Below are 14,507 nucleotides of genomic sequence, written 5' to 3'. Positions count from 1 at the left end.
GGCCCCCAAAGAGCGAGACTTCAAAGTCTCCGAAGCACCAGCGTCGGAAAGCATCTCAGAGGACCACACTTTAAGAGGAGTGCGACAAGGCCTTGAAAGAGAAACAGGGAGAGCGAGAGAGAGATCCCATCTATCAGCAACACACAAAACATGTCACAACAGCAATGAAGTATTGTGGGAACTTTAGAAACACGAGGACACATCACGATGATGAAGAGCTTCGAATGCGGGGTGAAAATCTCGCCGCTGGACGGGTGAGGAAAGGTGGAGAGAGAGACGGTGGAGGTGAAAAGGTAATAGGAAGTAGATAAGGATTATGGGAAATGACGAATATGCTGTATATATAAAGCAGACGCAGGTTCAGACGGTTTGTGTGTTATCTTGAAGGAAAGAAATATTAGAAAGTGAAATATGAAGATACGTGGAAACTAATCTAAAAAAAAAAAATGTCCAGGTCACATTTGAGCCCATAATCAACCAGGAAAATACATTGCATAGAGAATATAAAGCCTGTTTTTTTTTAATTGTGAAATTATTGTTAAGTTAAACACCGTTATCTCCCGATTTCTTAAAGCTACACTGTGTGATATTTTCCCCCATCTAGCGGTGATATGACCATCCAGGGAATAATAGTTTCTGTTCCTCTCAATTCTGATTTCGTTTTAACTCCTACGGTGGCCGATTTAGTCCAAGATTAACATGGCAATCCCCCTCTTCACATTTGACACGGTGCAATCGAGTGTTAAAACGCAAAAGGCGAAGCTTGAATTTTTGGGTATGTCCCTCTTTGGCTAATGTACTTTCAAGATGGAGGGCCAACATGGCGACCGGCATTCGAACCCCTCACCCGTATGTATTTTCAATGGTATATTACTAACTTCCGAGAATACTTTATTACTTGAAAGGAGTAAATATACATTAATGAGCACATATATTTTTGAAAGAACTACGTGTTTTTAGCTAAGAATAAACTAAAAAAGTTACACAGTGTAGCTTTAAAGCTAATAATGAATGTATTATTTCCTTCAGCTGAGACACTTCAGATGCACACCGTTTTCAATAATGGGTTTTAATTTCTTGAAATATGATTTTGAAAAGGAAAATACAGTTCAGTGCAGCATGTGTATATAGACTAAATAAAATTATAATGAGAACATAACTGTGTGCTTGGGACATGGATATAATGGTGAGACTTTTGTTTTTGTCATTTGTTTTTGTCAGCTTCCAAATATAAAGAATTATATTTGAATTAAAGAACTACATCGGTTATCAGTATCAGCCAAAATGGTCATATTGGTGCATCCCTAATTATTTTATTTTATTTTATATATGTTATGGTAGTATTTGTTTGGTCCTTTTTCTGATTTAAATCTGAAATATGCTTTTATTGCCGTTATATTTAATTCGATTTCTTAAAGGCGCAATATGTGCTTAAATAATAAACAATATGTGCTTAGATCTATGGATTCAAATATCCAAAAGCCACTAGAACAATGTTATATAGTTTGTTGACTTGTATACTTACATTATCCCAAATGTTTACAAGAATGTTTAAATCCAGAGAAATGAGCGATTTTAACCAGGACACGGACCGTGCGTCGCCTATCAATGCCATCATACCTGCGTTACCCTTGATTTCTGCTTTATTTTGTAGAAACCATAGAAACACCAAAAATGCTTTAATATATTGTGTGTTTTATTAGACAGGTGAGCAACTGTTTGGAGACATTCATCGACAGAAATATACAGCACAACACAGTAAATCTTATTGTTTAAATCTGGTTTTCTTGATTTACCGCGAGTACCATGTTTTACCATGCCTAATACTGATCTAACCCACGGCAGTGTGAACAAGTGTCTCATAGTATCTGAGCGAATGCACAGAGTAGCATTATAACATCTTTCAACACACAAATGTATCTGATAAAACAGAGCTTTTACATATTGTGGCTTTAAAAATTATTAAAATAACATCATTATACAAATAATCTTAATTCTTCCAAAAAATAGGCTTTATTTTGTCATTTTATTTTATACAGAATAAAAAAAGTATGTTCTGTTTTTTTATTTTTTTTTATTTTTTTGTTTAGTTTGAAATGTGACCTGGGCATAATTTGATGATTGGCGCTCGTGCAGCTGTGGGGGAAATCCATTTCAAATCCAATATTTGTAATGCAGCAGTTTGAACATTTCTGTTATTTTAACGTTAAAGGTTTAGTTGTAATATAAAAAGACTGATAATCAATGACACCCGGTGCCAAATATGAGGGTCAGTTCTAAATCTTCTGCATTTCTGAACACTTCAATTCAAAAATGGTGGAAAACTTTCCGTTCTGTTCAGGAATTCTAGTTTGTCTAGTTCTCTGATTTTCTTCAGTAGAAATAGGTTTTCTACAGTGCATTTATTCAAGTCCATGGAGAGAAGACAATTTATCACTAAATTGAACTCTTTAGATTTGCATCCCTATTTTTGTATGCTTTATAAGATGATTCTTTCCACATTTCAACCGTTTTTATTTTATTTTATGTACTTCTTCTTGTGCCGCACCTGGAGTGCTGTGTGGGAGGAAGATGAACAAAACTCTCATTTGTAAATCTCTTGTCATGTTTATAATAGAAGTGTATGTCCTTCTCTCTCTAAACAGAAAATATTTTGTGAGGAAAATGTGTCATTTTGATGTCTTCTATATGAATTGTACTGGACAATCCCTGATCGTTAAATTGAGTCGGGCTGGTTCACAAAGAGGTCTTGCTAATTTAATAACGGAATTACAATAAAGACGTCTTGATGCATTCAGGATCATTTCCTCATTCTGACATTATTTTCTCACCCTCAAGTATTTCTTTAAAATCTCTTGTCTTGTGTTGAGCCCTATGGTGCATCAGGGTTATTTGTGTTTTTCTAATTTAGCACAGCACTTACAGAGTGAAGCATTTTACTTGAACCCTTTTTCATTGAGCTGAAGCTTACTCTTTTGAGCATCAACGAGAGAGACCTTTAGAAGTAAACCGTGCTGACACATGATCACATGAACTACTGGTCATTTCAACTGCACTTCAGCTGTTATTGTGCTTTAACTGAAATCCCTCAGCATCACTCAAAGTGAGAATTTCAAGGTGTAGTGGTTTAAGCAAACCCGTAAGACTGTTGTAAATCAATAGCTCTTGCTGTACAGTCGCCTTAGGGAGAAGTACTAGATTGATGGATGTTGGAACACTCGGCGCTCTTTTACAGCAGCAGCAGATTCGAGATCAGAAATAAACGCATCCAGCGCCAGCAGGCCATAGGGAGAAGGGTCATTTTCAAATGGTATGTGAACTCTTTTGATTCATCTGGAACATATTTGGTCTCATCTGTATTATGAATAATCAAGTAAATAAGAACATATACTAGCATTCAGGAATGTTTTTGAAACATTGAACGTTGTTTATTCAGCATTGAATGGATCAAAAGTGATGGGAAAGACATTTAAAATGTTGCAAAAGAATTATATTTTAAATAAATGCTGTTCTTTTGACATTTCTGTTCATCAAAGAATCCCGGGGTGGGGGGGATTACGTTATCAACAAAATATAAAGCAGCACAACTGTTTTGAGCATTGATTATATGAAATGTTTCTTGAACATCATATTAGAAGGATTTCTAAAGGATCATGTGACACTGACGACTGGAGTAATGATGTGGAAATTACGCTTTACATCACAGGAGTAAAGTAAATCAAATAATGTTTATATTACAGCAGGCTCCGTTCTTTCTTTTGATGTATTGATTTTTCAGAAATATTCTGGGGACCATGAAAGTGATAAAAAAAAAAATGCTGCTGGTGACTGGCATATGCTTTAAATGCTGATGGGGAAAGATAGCCTGGTTAAAACCAGAGCATTCTCAGTAGTAACTGAGTTATGATCTGGCAAAGCTTCATAAACAAATCATTTCCAAGGGGGCGTCACCAACGGACGATGACGTTTGCAGAGCGACGGAGAAACATCTGAGACTCTCCCTGCGTCCCAATTCGCATACTATCCATCCTAAATAGTATTCGAAAATAGAATTAGTATGTCCCAAATCGTAGTATGTTGAAAAGAGTATTCCAAAGATTCCCGGATGGTTTACTATTTCCGGTCCGAATTCACAGTATGGATCGATGGGCACTCTAACGGCTGATATTGCCCACAACCCATTGCGAGTTGGATGAGTATTCGATTTGAACTACAAACGCGGATAAAAAGCGTTAAAAAACTACAAACATGACGGATGTGCGAGTTCGACGGTTAAGTAGAGAAGTTTAGATAAAGGGGTTTGAGTGACCAACTATCAATATTTAACTTGACAAAAATATATTTATTCAGTGTTGTCCACATTATATTTCCCCTGCAGCAGCATTGTGAACTTTTTTAATGACACGTTTGGCCATTAACTTTTAAATGCATCATTATATTAAAACTGCAAACACATGAGGAGAGTCTCTGCATTAAAGACCCACACATGGCAGATCAACAAGCGGCTACATTTCTCTCAGATACGGTAGGAGATTAATCTGAATTTGGAGGATTTGAACTGTGACGAATCTGACGATGATTGACAGGGCAGATAAACGGTGACGGGATGCACGTAACTAAGCGACAGAGTCCGTTAAAGATGGCGAAGTAGTATGTCCCGAAGCTTGCATACTTTTCTGCTACACCCTCAAAAGTATATACTTTTTCTTCACAAAAAGAGTACATACTTTTAGGACGTAGTATAAGTAGGCGAATTGGGACGCAGCATCTGTTTGTGATTTCGAGGAAGATGTCGCAATGGCTTCTGACGACTTTTTCCGTTGTTGTAAAAAAAAAATGATAATAGCAAGCGGCAACCTCCCGCGATCTCTCTTGAAGCCAATACGGAAGTAATGTAGACTGCAATTCCTCAACTGGCCACTAGGGACAGGCTCCAGAAGGGAACAGAATCTCATTGAGCCCCATGTTAAAATTCTCAACTTTAAAGCAGAAAAAAAACCTGTTTACAGCCTGGTACAAATTGTGGTTTTGGCTTATAAGGCTAATTTTGATCTTCATGACAACTGTGAGGGGGGTGATTTTTTTTACAACTCATTCGTTTACGTTATATAAAGCCTTAAAGCTCTGCATAATTAAGGGCGTGGTTACAAGTGGATAGCCATTTATCCGCCGTCTATAGTCATTGCGTCACCTCAGCTCCGCGCACATCCAGCCTTTTTGCCCATTTTCTGTTATCCGGGAGTGACAAGCGATGACTCGCTCACAAGATGGCGACGCCCAGCTCGCCCCTACTTTAAGCTTCAGAACGGCTTATCGGAATCCTATGGGTGACGTCACGGACACTACGTCCATATTTTTTTTACAGTCTATGGATAATAGCTGATAATAGTGTGCACCGCCACTCCATCCACTTTTGTGCTAAATTTGAAAAACCTACTAGCATAGACCGACTGAAACATCTCGGATTGACGTTCGAACAGAAAACATCGAGCTCTGATCGCATTCGCCCCCGTTGTAAGGCATTTGCAATATTTTGAAAATTAAATAATATTGAGGAGTCTTTGGAAAATTGTGTCTCACAAACTTTATTCAAATTCAGTCATTTCAGATGTGATAGAACATTTTCAGACTTGAGCATTGTTACGCTAGTTATTTATTTACAATTTTGACATGACAAGTACCAGATCTAGTGTGAGGAAATTAGCACAGAAAGGCCAGATCCAGAGCTGTGTGTGTGTGTTAGCACATGATCACACACACTCCCCATCCTCCTCATCACAGTAGCCGGTGTAATCCGCATCTGGTAGCCGAGGGTTGTTCTTTGCTCGGGTTTTAACGAAAAAGAAAAGTTGAAATGACTTAAAACAGACGCGATAGCTGATCCAAACGAGTGTTGTTCCACGGCGGTATCCATCTTAGTAATGTTCAAAATCTGCTTCACCATCGCTGCGCTGTCGTCATCGTGTAAAGCCCGCCCCAGCGTGTCTGATTGGTGCTGCGTTTTCAACGGATTAGAAATGGGTTTGAATGGCTTTGCCAGACTACTTGCAGAGGAAATCTAAATTTGCCGGAGTTGTATAGGTTTTGCCAGGCTACGGGAAAGGATAAAATATAATATGTCTGCCATTGTTTATGGTATCAGTTTTATCTTGCGTGCCACATTAGCACATACATTACCTAGTCTATAGATCTAAGGAAACCTATATTTAGATATAGAACTGTCATATCAGAGTGAAATACACCCCCTTTAAAAATGAATGAATTCTGGAAGAGCTGGATGTGTCTCACAAGCTCTTGGTCTGAATTATCTATGGTTTCTTACTGATGTGGACGTATCATGCGTTCTCCATTCTTCTCTGGACTCACTATAGAACATCTGAAATGTGTTTATATAACCCAGCAATCCACCTACTGCAGATGTCAAAAACCATCCCTGGATCATTTATCTCAATTACTAAGCACTCTCGTGTTTAGGCTACTGTACCACGTCATTTAATACTGTGAAATCCTTTGGCCTTTCGTCTCTGCAGGATGCGAGTTAATCGGAGCCGTTCATCTGACAGGAGTGGAAAATGCCAATGAGACGAGAAAGAAAGATGGAAAGCTGCACTCTTCAGCTTCCCTTTGCGTTGAAAGTTAGTTACTTGCATCTCGTGCACACACACACACACACACACACACACACACACACACACACACACACACACACACACACACACTTGTCTGTCTGGATAAATATGATGCGTCTTATCTGTCTTTGTGCTTTCATAAAACCTCCAAGAGCACATGAATCATTGAGCAAAGCCCATCTTCCACAGAGACGCTGTCAGACGACAGAAAGAAGAATGGAGCTCACCTTCCTAAACCAGGAGTCTCATCGTTTTATTAAAATAACTTTAAAGGAATAGCCTAGTTCATTCAAAAGATTAAACATTGTCATTTTTTACTCATCTTCATGTCAGTCTTGAAAAAGGTCCTGGTCATTTTTTGCATGCATTTACAGGAGCTTTCAGGTTTTTAAAAAGAATTTAAAAGTGTTATAATATTTGTCTACACAAACTTGGCACCAATATCTCATATGTCAGTGTATATGGAGTTCAGATTCGTGAACAAATCATCTTGATGGTTTTATAAATCGGATTCTTTGGTTTAAAAGTATGATTTGTTCACAGATCAGACATCGCTGCTCTTATGAATGTTGCATGGAGAACTATAGCACATGACTTTATAAATAAACTTTTTGGTATTTTTGTCTTGTCTTCCTCACAAAACAAAGCTATCATATGACCTCATATGATTCTGAATATAGTTTATGATTATTTCTTTATTTGAAGCTGTTTCGTAAACAGGTCTTAAACTAAACCAGGATTAGACCTTACACTAAAAAATATTGGGTTACTTTTTCAATGCTGATCCTGGGTCAGACATTTCAACCCAGTGGTTGGGTAGTTTTTGTTACGCAGATCCTGGGTCAGACATAAACCAGGGTTGGGTAGTTTTTGTGTTACCCTGATCCTGGGTCAGACGTTACAACCCAGTGGTTGGGTAGTTTTTGTGTTACCCTGATCCTGGGTCAGACGTTACAACCCAGTGGTTGGGTAGTTTTTGTTACTCAGATCCTGGGTCAGACGTAACAACTCAGTTGTTGGGTAGTTTTTGTGTTACCCTGATCCTGGGTCAGACGTTACAACCCAGTGTTTGGGTAGTTTTTGTTACTCAGATCCTGGGTCAGTCATAAACCAGGGTTGGGTAGTTTTTGTTACCCTGATCCTGGGTCAGACGTTACAACCCAGTGTTTGGGTAGTTTTTGTGGTACCCAGATCAGGGTCAGACGTAACAACCCAGTGTTTGGGTAGTTTTTGTTACCCTGATCCTGGGTCAGACGTTACAACCCAGTGGTTGGGTAGTTTCTGTGGTTACCAGATCAGGGTCAGACGTAACAACCCAGTGTTTGGGTAGTTTTTATGTTACTCAGATCCTGGGTCAGACGTAATAACCCAGTGTTTGGGTATTTAGTGCAGGGCGGGAAAATTTCAGGCTGGGAAATGTCACACCAACTCAGGCCATCCCATACATCCACAACACATTTTCCCTGATATCGCTCCGTCTCACATAATCTAAATTTATTTTAGGTCAATTAAAAGCATCACAGGGAAAATGTTGTTTTATCTTAAAATATCTTAAATATCCAATATTTAACTAAACTATTTCATACAAATATATTAAAAACAAAACATTTAAATGACTTAAATGTCCAAATTTGTACAATAATAAACACATCATGACAATATCCTTATAGAATAGCCAAAGCATAATGCTAACAAGTTATTGCATTATTACTAATATTTGTTGTGTTGTCTGCTCTAGCTCCCTCCATATAAAAATCAATGTGAATACCTGTCTGCTAAATTACTACTGTAACTTTACAATAGATGATAATGATGGCATGATAGTAATGGGGTGCTACGTCTAACGGTTTAACTACATTACAGAAGACAAACCCACAGTAGCCTTTTACAGGTGAATCTGACCTGCATTTGAAGCCCTGAAGAGGTCAGTAGCCTAATTTTCTTTATTTAGCTGCTGCTTCTTTGTGAGGTTTCCCCTCTCTGCTCCACCTGGACCTTTCCTCGAGTCCATCACTGATTACTTGGGTACTCGAAGCGGTTTGGTGGGCGCGCGGATGTCACGCCAGCTGAATCGTAGCGTTAGAAGTCAAGACTAACCGTTTCATGGTTTATTGTCGATTTATTTTCGAATGCCGAACACGGGAATTTTCACTTTAGTGCATTGAGGCAATTATACAGTTGAAAAGGCAATAATATTATAATTTAAATTAAAAAATAAAGAAAGACAGCAGGCCAAATCAGTTCCCAGGCCAGCGGGAATTCCGATGGGCAGTCCGTCCTTCACTGGCTGCGTCCTGAACCTGGAAAACGCTGCCTTCAGAGCACACGTTTCAAGGCAGGAAGGCATCAAACCACATCTGAATCTAATTTTTGCTTCACTTCCTGTCTCTATTGGGGTTTTTGAAGGCAGTTACGGCTGCGTCAGAACCAAATATCTAGGAAGCTGACTCGTTGCCTCGCTGCCTTATCAGACAATGGCTTGTAAGGCAGCGTTTTGCGCACGAAGCCTCACAAATGATCTATAGCAAAATAGAGAGAGCTGTGGTGAGAACTAAACAAATATTTACTTAACTTTTTTTGTGTTTAAGATAGGGCTGGGCGATATGGAGCAAAAAATATATCTCGATATATTTTGCTATATCTCGATATACGATATATATCTCGATATCTTACAGGAAAAATAACCCCCTAAAAACTACAGCAAAAACAAATATGCCAAATACCACAAAAAAAATTTTTTTTAATTGAAGTGCAAAGAGGTAGTCAAGTGCTTTTGCGACATTTAAAAAAAATAAAAAACTCCCTGATTAAATACATAATAATAATTTAACTGTAAAAGAAAATAAATAATATTGCCTTCTTTTCATTTATTTCATGCTTTCAAAAGATGAATCAAAGACTCCCTTTTTTACAGTTAAAGTAAACAGTAAGCATTTTGCAGAAAGATGGGGGCATGACTGAGATATAAATAAACTGATTTTGTCATAACACCATTTCCTGTTGAATTTGTATCAAAATTCAAACAGTGATGTTTGTCATGAGTTTGACAAAATTCAAACTCATCATGCAGATCATGTAGGCTACACATGAGCTGAGTTTCACTTCTTTTCCAGTTACAGAACGAAATATGAATGTCAGAAGGTAGGCTATATGATAATATGATACAGCACAGCATACAGAAGAGCACCGCGTGTCTCAGGACACCCGGGATGTCGCGTTTTTCCCTCTTGGTTAAAACGTGAATAGACCTATACATCATAATCCCGTGATAAAGCTGACAAAATAATAATAGTAATGATATTGCAATACTTTTTAAATGTTTTCAAATGATATGCGATCATTTTGACATTTTAACCGAAAACTATGCGATCAGTTAGACACGAATCATAAACTGGCATGATTGCGACCGCGTCTCGCACCAGTGTCAATCACCTGACTGTGGGTGAAACGTGCGATTTGAACTATGATGAACATTAATATTTCTTTATGAATTTTAGCAAGCAGTTGTGTTAGAAGGAAAACATGGTCTCTAAACTGAGTCCTGAACAACGTGCGCGCTTGTCAACATGATAACTAATCCTCACCTGGTTGTGGAAGCAGCCGTGTGCACTGAGACGACACGCGAGGGGAGGGGGAACAAAGCAAGAGGCGGGAGGCGCGCGAGGCTCCGCGAGCACAACACAGAGAAGGCAAACGAGCAAAGTGGCGGAATCAGAATTTAACATAAACAATATATCGATATATACGATATGTCCAAATCCATATCGAGCTGAAAAAATATCTCGATATATTTTAAATATCGAGATATCGCCCACCCCTAGTTTAAGATTTACAAATATTATATTATGATAATGTACAACATGAATTTATTTTCCAAACCGTGTTTTTGTCTTACCCTGATTCATTATGGTACACTTATAATAAGTGTTTATATTGGGACTATTTCAGGCCAGACTGGTAGGTCCCGCTGCGGAGGATCACAGTCCCTGCGTGAACCGCCATAGACATAAACAGAGAGAAGTAGCTCCGGCTGCAATGTTCTTTCGCAAGACGCATGCAGTTCTGCTTTTTAACCAAAAAGTTATGGACTGCACTTTAATTACTACATTAGTAATTTCTCACTAGAAATGACATCAGAAGTGGAAAATATTGGTAAAAAATATACATTTACACACAAACTGAACAGCAAAAGCAACTTTCAGACGGCATCATTTTTCCCAGCTCAACTGTCACAGAATGGAAAGCACGGGATTGTGGGATATCAAACACCTGTGTAAGCACTCCTTCTTCCACCTCAGAAACATTGCCAAACTTCGTCCCATTCTAACACTGGCAGATGCGGAGAAGCTTGTCCACGCCTTTATCTCCTCCAGGCTGGACTACTGCAATGCGCTCCTTATCGGCATCCCTAGCAAAAATCTCCAGAGGCTGCAGTGTATTCAGAACAGCGCTGCTAGGATCCTCATGAGGGCGCGCAAATACGACCACATCACCCCAATTCTAAAATCACTCCACTGGCTTCCTGTGTCGTTCAGGATCGAGTACAAGATCTCTCTCCTTACCCACCAGTGCATCCATGGTGATGCTCCCTCCTATCTCAAGGAACTCCTCACTACACAAACAGCCACTCGTAACCTCCGCTCTGTTTTTCTGTTTCGTCTTAAAACTCCCACAGCCAATCTCCGTACTATGGGGGATCGGGCCTTCTGCTCTGCAGCCCCCAGTCTGTGGAATGCTCTCCCTGACCACCTGCGGACTCCACAGACTATAGATGCTTTTAAGCGTGGTCTTAAAACACACATTTTTAGCAGAGCTTTTAATTGACTTGTTACTTCTTTATTTTATTTTTTTCAGTTTTATTTATTTTAGTTTTTTTTTAATTCATTTACTTATTTATTTATTGTTGTTGATTGTTTTTAATTCTGTAGCACTTTGAGATTTTGTTTAATATAAAGTGCATTATAAATAAAATGTATTATTATTATAATTATTATTATTATTATATCAAAGGCAGGGAAGGATACATATGCTGCCTTCAAAAATCAAACAGATGAAGGTGTCTCAGGAAGTGAAGCTAACATTAGATTCGGACGTAGCTTGACCCCTTCCTGCCTTGAAGTGTGTCCTCCGAAGGCAGCATTTTCCATTTCGGACGCAGCCTATATGCATCCTTCGCTGCCTTTGATATCCCACAATCCTGTGGTTTCCGTTCAGTGATAGTTGAGCTGGAAAAAAAGATGCCGACCGAAAGTTGCATTTGCTGGTGTGTAAATGTATGTTTTTTTACCAATATTTTCCACTTCTGATGTCATTTTTAGCAATACATTTACTAATGTAGTAATTCAATATTTGTTTAGTTCTCACCAAAGCTCTCTTTATTTTGCTCTAGATCATTGAACTGATACACTTCTTTATTGTGCGTTCACACCGCTGGCGGCGAGAGCGTCAGTCATTCATTTTCAATGGGGACCATTTGGTAATGAGCTATATGACACTGTTCGGCGGCAACCGATTGGACTAGAAGTGCTCCGCTTGAGAGAAATGCAGTTCACATTAGGCTTGTTTGAGATGAGCAAAATCTGCGCAGAACCGATCACCGGTGATCAGCGCGAGATGCATGCCGGTTAGAAATGTGTCCGAGGGCGGCCCGCCTTGCTCTGATGTCATGCTGACGTATGTCAAAAATCTCTCGCGATGGCGAGGCGGATGTGTCGGATTCTGCAGTCGAGCGCAGTTGCTCTCCATCGACTGCGTGGAGCAAAAGCACGATGGGAAACGACTTGCTGGCGACACAGCTTAATGCTTATTGGTTTAAACAACCGTGATGTAAGGTTGTTTTTTTTTAATATATTTGATTTTAAAACTGTGATATCATGTTTTAATGTGTATAAATTATGTGTGAATATTCCCAAACTCTTGGACAGTGCGATCTCTCTGTGGGTTATGTGATTGTTGTCATAATAATAAATATATATAAAAACATGTGTAAAGTAAAAATTCTTGATAAACAGGCCTTTTGAAAGGAAATAAATAACAAAACCTTTGGGTATCTTGTTCATAATATTTATTTTCATATAAAAGGAACAGAACTTAAATTACATCCAGTTTATCAGCAACAGAGCACACGAGTGTGAATCCCGCGATATCCGCAACTGATCTCGCAGGTGTCTGATCTACTACGAGAAGAGAGACCTGTCCGGCTTGCCTGCACTTTTTTCAATCCTCCCCTCTTTCAGGCGAGGCAAGGCGCATCTCAAACAAGCCTATTAGTTCCCAAGCAAAATGTAAGATAAGTTGATAATTGCTGTGCGGGTTTCCCTATCATTTATGATGTTATAATAGTGATGTGTAATTTGTTAAGAAGGCGGAGTTTAGAACATGATTTTACAGGTGCTAGAATGATTGTTTTTCAGCAGAAATGCAATTCATTCTTACTTTTAAATTTAAATGATTGCAGTAGCTTAACTTATACCCTACTTGTGGTCAGTCTGCCAATCAACATGTCTGTTTGCTTTGCGGCCCCTTTAAATTAAAAAAGACGATCTACTTTTTCGATCTACGTCAGAGCGCCCAGCACGTCCACGCACGAAAACTTATTCATCGGCTTTGGTCTGGCAGGGCGGCCAGAGCGAATTCTGACGCTCTCACCGGCGGTGTGAACGGTGTGAACGCACAGTTAAAAGTTTTTTTTTCCAAAATCAGTTTCAATCATGATGTGCACAAAACACTGCCTTACAACAAGCCATTGTCTCATAAGGCAGCGAGGCAACGAGTCAGCTGGTCTTCGGACGCCCGTGAGAGATCCGAGACCTGCGTGACGCGCAGCTGGCGCTCATAATCAAATCACTCCCCGGCCAGGCGTTGCTCTCGCTCTCCCGGTTTATCGCTTGCCCTGCACGGAGTCGTCACGCTCGGAGTGCCTGCCAAATTGGTGCTTCGTTAAAATAGCCTACAGGTTTGTGTATTTCAGGTTTTATTTTATCCATACGTTTTTTTTTGTTGTGCTGTATATCGTTTAATTGTATGCAAAGCAACAAGGGCATGATGTGCGTCACCTACAGGAGGGTTGGTCTTTTCGCTCGATGGAAACACCTGATTGTAACACTTAGGCCTACCCCTGCATAACACTTTTATGATTGTATTCACAATATACATATTTATTATGTCAAAATGTTCTCAAAATTAAATCAGTTCACTGATTGTTTATGGACAGGAGATATTTGAGCCAGTCACTGCACATATCGGCAGGGTGGCGGTCTAAAGTTAACCGTTCCCCGCTAAATGAGGCGAGCTCAGGCATGAGATCAACGCGGTTACAGAAACGGGACAACGACAGAGACTGGTCGATTACACTTGAATTACTTCTAAATGTTTTTTTTTTCTTTCTTTCTTCTGATATTTCTAAAAATGTTGGAAATATGTATTAAAAACAATATAAAATATTCTGTACTGTAATATATGATCGTAAATCAATTATAATGCAGTTGTTGAGTAGCTAATTAAAAAAGTTTAGAGGATTTAAACATAATTCTTATATGAAGTAAAAATATAAATAAATCTAGTATTGTAGTAAAAACAAAAAAATCAACCCAATTTGGGTAAAGGTCCCTTTATTTAAAACAAACCAATTTTGGCTTCTATCATAAAAATTAAAGTGCAGTTGTTACTTTACCAGCCTAAAGACCTAATGTGTGTTTTTCACAGTTGGTTTGTTCACTGGAGGCACTGAAGGAATGATTTCTGCAAATCTGCTCTGAAACAATGTGTGTAAGTGTAAATAAAATACAAAATAAATCAACTTCAATTACTCTATGGAGCTACTTTGACCTATTCTGACCCTTATCATACGCAGTTCTTGAAAATAATTTACCCAATGAC

The 14,507-nt window shown here is 38.8% G+C and overlaps 1 protein-coding gene across 12 annotated transcripts in view; it reads left to right on the top strand.

The window, feature by feature from the left end:
* Positions 1 to 13,303: 13,303 nt before the first annotated feature.
* b3galt1b (UDP-Gal:betaGlcNAc beta 1,3-galactosyltransferase, polypeptide 1b) overlaps positions 13,304 to 14,507 on the top strand; it is a 224,563-nt gene continuing 223,359 nt past the window's right edge. For all 12 annotated transcript variants that reach the window (XM_067444550.1, XM_067444549.1, XM_067444537.1 and 9 more), the window contains exon 1: positions 13,304 to 13,584. The gene's annotated coding sequence lies outside the window, so the exon portion shown is untranslated. The remainder of the gene's footprint in view (positions 13,585 to 14,507) is intronic.

The sequence above is a fragment of the Pseudorasbora parva genome, chromosome 5 (assembly GCF_024679245.1).
Source record: "Pseudorasbora parva isolate DD20220531a chromosome 5, ASM2467924v1, whole genome shotgun sequence".
NCBI classification, from domain to species: Eukaryota; Metazoa; Chordata; class Actinopteri; order Cypriniformes; family Gobionidae; genus Pseudorasbora; species Pseudorasbora parva.
The sequence above is the reverse complement of the archived record's forward strand: the minus strand, read 5'-3'. Positions and strand labels throughout refer to the sequence as shown.